The sequence below is a fragment of the Gossypium arboreum genome, chromosome 13 (assembly GCF_025698485.1).
Source record: "Gossypium arboreum isolate Shixiya-1 chromosome 13, ASM2569848v2, whole genome shotgun sequence".
In the NCBI taxonomy this organism is placed as follows: Eukaryota; Viridiplantae; Streptophyta; class Magnoliopsida; order Malvales; family Malvaceae; genus Gossypium; species Gossypium arboreum.
Window position 1 is genome coordinate 9847805 of NC_069082.1, and position 7541 is coordinate 9855345.

General features: G+C 29.2%; 1 long non-coding RNA gene across 1 annotated transcript; it reads right to left on the minus strand.

Annotated features, from left to right (window-relative positions):
* Positions 1-2364: 2364 nt before the first annotated feature.
* LOC128286469 (uncharacterized) lies at positions 2365-3078 on the minus strand. The gene is made up of 2 exons (XR_008277047.1): positions 2956-3078; positions 2365-2608 (listed from the first exon to the last, which is right to left on the minus strand). It is a non-coding gene; the product is annotated as an uncharacterized LOC128286469 (long non-coding RNA).
* Between the last annotated feature and the right edge of the window lie 4463 nt (positions 3079-7541).

A 7541-nucleotide genomic window follows, 5' to 3' on the forward strand; every position in this document is an offset into this window, starting at 1 on the left:
TAATATTTTACTTTTTTAGAAATGTACTTTTTTAATTTTAAAATAATTACAAACACTAAAATTATCACATAACACTAAACTACTAACATTTTAATCTTAAAATAATTATAAAAAATTACTAACATTTTTTTCTTCTTCCTTCTTCTTCTTCTTCTTCTTCTTCTTCTTCTTCTTCTTCTTCTTCTTCTTCTTCTTCTTCTTCTTCTTCTTCTTCTTCTTCTTCTTTTCTCTCTTTGCTGCTGCCTTCACAAAATTGGGGGACCGGTGCTTATATAGTCCCCCATTTCAAAATTTAATTTTTTTTCTCTCTTTCCAGGTCTCTACAGGTGGCATGGGGGGAGGGGGTAGGGACACGTGGTAGCCTGCAGGGCAATCGGGCCCCTGCAGAAGGCGCGAATGGTCGAGCCTCCGGGTCTGGCACGACCCAGTTTTGACCCGATTGGATTTTAAAAATTTAAAAATTATTAAAATATAATAAAATAATAATATTTAAAATATATATTATATATATTATTAAAAAAATGGGTCGCGCCTGTCAGGTAGGCTCGACCCAAAAAACAACCCATTTTCTTAAATAATGTATCTGACACCCTATTTTGGTGTTTTAAATTTTTTTTAACCCAGTTGGGTAAAAAACCCTCATTACCATGGTTATCACAGGATTACCAAATCACTTCTATGTGCACAATGAATTTCAAGAACTTCGACGTCGAAGGAATCAAAGCGTGGTTCAATGCGGATCAAACAGTGCTCCAGATTATCGTTGTCTTTGGATTATACCACAGAACGATGCGGTACGTCATCATTGCCATCACCATTTTCCTCGTACTCGATCTCAAACTAGTCTTCGCTTGGAAACACCCACCGAAATTTTAACGAATCCCTCAAGGTTAATCCTACTCTTATATTGATCTCTCTTTATTTGCCCGAAGATGAGCCTCTACCACTACCAACACTAACCTCCTCCGCCATGAGATAAATATATAAATATATATATATATATATATATATATATATATATATATATAAAAGATATCAAGACAATAGTACTATAAAGTTAAAAAAAAAGTGACTTTAGGGTTTGAGTTTTTGCATTTTGAAATTTAAATTCGATTGGCATTGTTTAATAGGTATTTTGCTTGAAATTCTTTTGGGGTTGGTATTCATCTCATAAATTATTTGTATCCCTTTCATTTTTTCTTATCTTTCTTTCCATAGAAACTTTTTAGAGTTTTAGATCATTCATAACTCTTCTTTTTTCTTATTTAAATTTTAAAATTACACAATCTTTAGGTTTAAAATTTGAAAAAGAATATATTTTTATTATCTATTTTAATTTAATTTATTGTTCATGATTTTTAATATATTTATGCATATAACTTTTTTTATTTTTAAAATTAAAAATCTTTATTCGAGGTAGCATTGTTGGCAACTGTGGTTAGAATGACTTCGACAATTCAATTAGGGGAGTCAGAAGAAATATTGGGAGATGTAACATTGAGCAGGCCAAATTATGGGCTATTTATGATGGTCTCCAATATACATGGAAGGCAAAATGGAAAAATGTCATCATAGAAATAGATTGTATTCTTGCTATTGAATCTATTTAAAGTAGATTTCAAGGTCAACTGAATAGAGACTAAGCTACAAGAATTATTAAATTGTGTTGAAGACAACAGGAGGTAGAGATCCAATATATCTCAAGGGAGATTAATACGATTGCACATATTCTTACCGACTTGATGAAGCAATTTTCTATTGGCCTACATGTTTTTTAAAATATTCCTTTAATGGTAGCAGATCAATTACGAAAAGAGAACTTTATATCTAAATTTAGATATAATAATTAATGTGTAATTGTTTTATTTTATAAAAAAATATTTACCATTTAACCATGAAAATAAATGCCCTTCGCTTTTGCTATTGCTAATTTGCTATACCATTACAACATTGTAGGTTACATCCCACTTCTCAAATCGGTGGTCATCATAAAAAAACATTGATTTGATGTGAGAGTATGATGGATGTTTTTGGTCGTTAATTATTGTGATTTAATTCTTTAAATAGATACATTTCAAAATATTTCTTTAAAAATATAAATTTATTTCTATAAATTTTAACCAACCTAATCCTTTTACTTAATATTAATTGGTTGAATAGGTTAATCATTTATTTATTAATTTAATTCACTCATAATTTATGAATTTATACATTATTAATGTTTGAAATACAAACCAATGTAATATCATATTCATAGCTTAATTATGTTATTGTTTATTTTAATTTTGCTTTTAATACAATATTTTTATGAACTATTTTTAAATACTGGTCAAAGGGCATTTGATAATAAAATTGAGAAAAATATTTTTAAATTTTACTACTTATTTTATTATGGCAAGTCGTAAATGAGGTTCAAAGAGAATTACAATTATTGACAAACAATATAACACTGACACAGATTCGTTATCAGATAAATCTTTACAAGAATACCTTTGTGCCATTGCGGAAGCTCCATACTCCGCATTAATGGCTTCAAAACATTCAAAGGTTCCATTGGGACCACATGATCCTACTATTTGCATTGTTGTTGGGCAAAACTTGGGATCCCCTACAAAGCATATTCCATTAAATTTTATCAACAAAATCACAAAACAATTAAATTTTATCATCCATTTTTTTCTCGCCCATAGTAATATTTTATTAAAATCTCAAAAGAGAACTAGCTGGAGGGTTAGTGAAACAAAAGGCAAACAAAATCCAGCACCTAATAACATCAACAACATAACAACAATAAACACAAACACTCTAAAAAAGAACAATTTATTTGTTTTGGTTTTATTTATGTTGATCAATTTCATTTCTAAAATATTGAATATAAATATACTTATTTTTTATTCTAGAATGTGGAATAATTAATTCATATCATTATTTTTAATTGTAGAATAATAAAAATACCTTTGGATGGAGAAAGTAAAGTTAGCCAAAGAAGAGTGCAAAGAATGGGAATGGCAATATACTTCTTCATGATTTTTTGTTTAATTTTGTGTTTTCCTAAGTATTTAATTGGGTGAATGCTTCTTAGAAATTATTATCGAATTTATAGTTGCTTTGGAAATAATATCTCACTATATCTGGTAGGGTAAGATTTTAGAAAATATCAGTATTAATTATTTCACCATATATATTTAGTGTTTATTTGGATTTTTTTAAAGATTTCTATAGTTATTATTTTCCTTTATTTGGTAAGGTGAGGTTTTAAAAATATAAGTATTAATTATTTTACCATATATATTTGAGTGTTTATTTGGAAAATTTAATTAAGATATTTATAGTTATTTGTTTCTTATTTTATTTGATTTTAGGATTTAGGACTAATTTTTTGTTAGTTTTAATTAGGTTATATGAACATTCTTATTATTTATGTTTTTTTTTATGTTTTGTTCATCGTATATATTATTGGATTAATCTGTGATCGCAATTTCATTCATTAGAGATTTGATGAAGAATGGAAAATTGAAAGTCTGTTTGGTTTATAAAATAAAACAATTTCTATTTCAGTAATGAAAACATGTTTGGTACCTTTTTATAATTGGAATAGAAGAAATAAAAAAAATTCTTACATTAATATGGATCTAAACCAAGATAATAGATTTATATTTAAGACCTATTTAAAAAGAATGTAATATTTGATAATTTCACATTTATCATAAGGGATGAGTGTATGGTACACTGTTTCGTTTATGAAAATAAAACAATTTGCTTTTCAATAATAAAAACATATTTGGTACGTTTTTATAATCAAAATATGAGAAATAAAATTAAAAATTCGTATCTTATTATGGATATTTTAACCTTCCTCACCCGACTTAGACGTTACAACTGAATTCGAAAAATTACATTGGCCATCGAAGTGACCTAGTAAAAACTATTAGAGTTTATAAAATAATCATTTTAAAACATTTGTTTACTCAAGTAGAAAAACTTAGTGTGTATCCAAAAGGTACAATTTCTTTCAAAAAACCGGTTGATTTTAATGATTACTTTGCAAAAATTGATTTCAAATTTTATATGTTTTTCAAATCTCATTTACATAAATAATGTAGCGAAAAAGTGATTTTTGACATAGTTTTAATTAAAACCAGATTTCGTATATCATAAATTTATTATCCAAGTTTCAAAAATCTAAACAACTATAATGCCACGTATGCCAAAATAAACCCAAAATCTAAGTCTTATGTCACGGTTCAAATAAAATAATACAGTTTCCGAATAACAAAAATTTCAATTAATAAGTCAAAAATACTTTTATTTAAAAACTATCCGAGCTGAGCCCTTTGAATGTCTAGTCCGCGCCTTAATATTGAGGATTATATGTAAAGATGGAAATTAAATGGGGTGAGCTTTAAGAAGCTCAGTGTGTCTCTGCACAAGAAAATCAATGTAAAACATTAGACAAAGTATATGAACCAACAATTCTTAGAGTAATCATAATTGTATAGCAATTCAAAGTATTAGTTTTTCAAGTTAACACATCAGTATAATATTTCAAAATTCACAGTTTTACATGAACATGTTTATAAATAACAATGCAATTTCAGTTTATCTGGAACGATCGTACCCAACTTTGTTATACACTACAATAAGAGTTCCCAAGAACTCATCCATCCCTACACACTGTGTTGTGGATAAACCACCACTAATTTGCAGATAAACTGTCAGTAAAAATTGTGGGTAAACCACTAATATTTTCAAATAAAAAGTTTACAGATAAACTGCCACTAAGTTATGGATGAACCATCAGTGTTTGCATATTATTAAACTGTCACTGCTTCCTCCGTTTAGATCATCTCACCCCATGCAATGCATTATGACATGCTTGTAACTGAACAATGCAAAAATAGTAGACATGCTTAACATGTATTCAGTTCAACAGTAGTAGTAGACATGTTTAACATGTACTTAGTAGGGTAAAAACAATAATAGCAGTAACGGTTTATCAAAATTATAGTGATAGTAGACATGTAACATTCATATGTCTTATAATATAACAGTAGCAATTCAGTCATTAAATCACATATTCTTGATTAAAAATAACATCAGAGACTTAATTGAGTGAATAAAAACTCCAAAAATAACTCAATGACGATATAAGGACTAAATTGAACAATTCATAAATTTCAGGGTAAAACTGTAAAATAGGGATCACACGGCCATGTGGCCTGACTGTGTAACAACTTGATGTCTTGTGGAAAATGATAATTTACTCTACAGGAAGGACACGGTTGTGTGGTAGGCTATGTAATAGATTGAGGTTGTGTGGAAGACAAACTACCTTATGACTTTCTAGGGCATATAGTCATGTGGTCCATCCGTGTAGTCTACATGCCTGTGTAGGAGACCGTGTAACCTTAAACCATGATAACCACCGATTCAATTGGAAAAGACACACACACCTTTCACCACGGGTTCGATTGACGTTCCTTACAATCGATTTTGGTTCGATTTGCCTAGAATAGTGTTTCAGATGACAATCGTGCAAATATACATATGTTAAATTCAATGGTAGGATTTTTTTGAAATTTGAAAAAAATCGGTTAAACGGATATACGAGATCTATTTATTAAGATAAAGTGTACTTATCGATTCTTGGCAAAGGTAATGGGTGTTTATGGATGACGATTCTAAATACCAATAGAAATTAAATGAACGAAGAATGATTTGGTAGGGAAAAAAAATAATTAAGAGCCTAATGATGAAAAATATGGTTCAAAGATGAGGAAAAAGAAAAGAAAAAGAAGGTGGAAAGCAATTTATATTAGAATTTGAAAAGAGGCAAAATGTGGAATCTAATTAGGAAAGGATTGGTTAAATACCTAAGGTTTGTAATCCCTAGGGGAGACACATACAATATACCTCAGGGCTTGCCGAATTCACAAAAATCAAAGGGGAATGAGGGGCTTGAACTTGTGACTTCTAAGAAAGGGCACTAACACTTAACCATTAAACCTTAAGTTCATTTCTTACTTAATTTAGACACTGAACTGTACATATATTTCGAGGTGTGACAATTAGGCTGTAAAAAATAATAAAAATATGAGAGGGAGAGGGCTCGAACATAAGATCTCTAGGAATAGGGACTAACACTTAACCATTAGGCTAGTAACTTTCTTTTTTAACAAACCTACAATGATAACCTTATAAATCAGGGCGTGACCACTCTCGGTTTCACAAACCCAATTCTACTAACTCAGTATTTGAGATGTGACAACTCTCCCTTTTTAAAAATAAAATTTGTCCCTAAAATTTCCTTGCTGACATGCCAATCGCTTAGCCATAAAATTCGTTATCCCTATTTTCAAACCAACCATCACGCTTTCGCTACACAACTCTAATTTTAATGCAATTCTAGATAATACTTGTAACAGCTTGATTTTCAGTGATGTTGGAAACGGTGGTCCGAGACCACCAAATCTGACAAGTGAGCTCATAAATTTTATTATTTAGTTTTCACGAGTCAAATATGATTTTAGGAGAATTTTGGAATTAGTAATTTGTGTGTTATAAGGATTTATTAGGTTAATTGGTTTTGAAAATGAGGTATCGAGACCTCGATTTTATAAACCAAGCCATAAATAATTTTATAAATATTTACGGAGTATTGTTAAGGTAGTATAAAAATTTCATTAGAAAATTTTAACGTTTTGATAGTTAATTAATTAAAAAGGACTAAATTGATAAAGGTGCAAAATTTGCTAATTAAGAAATAGTGATTAAATAGTTTAAATAGTAAATAAGGGAGGACTTGAAGGGAAAATAAGCCTAAAATGAGAAGGCTGGATGGCATGAGTGTAGAAAATAAATATTGAAATAGTGTGAACTAAGGGTAAAAGTTAAATTAGTTGAAATTAAAAATAAAACAAATGACCAAATTGAATTCTAGACATTTCTTCATCAATCTTCAGTCAAAAACAACCATAAGAGAGATCCTAAAGCTGGTTTTTCATATTTTTACTTCATGTGAGTTCAATTCTTGCCCTTTTCTTGAAATTTTGTGTTTTTAAGACTTTTACAATTAGGTCCAACTATCTATTTCATTAGTTTTTGATTTTATGGGTAATTTTGAAAGTTATCGTTGATGAGTGCTGTAACACCCCAAATCCAGCCTAGACGTTATGGCTAAATCTGGTGATGTCACAAGGAATGGATTTTAAAATCGGTGTCAACTTAATAAACCATTCAATTTCTATACCATGAGTTCGTTCACGAATATTGAAAACATTACTCAATTAATTAGTTTATCAAAACACTTATTACAGTGGAAGTTTAAAAATTCATTATATTTTAGAAACCCAATTTGTTATTTTTAGAAAAACCCCTTTTTTGTGTAAAACCGTCGAATTCATAACACATCTTATCAAATCATGCAGTTTATCAATAAACCAAAAACCAACAGTTAAAAACCATAAAGTCGAGAAAGTCCCCAAAATTATAGACTCTCAAAAGAAAACCAAAATCATAAATAAAACCATAAATTAATAACA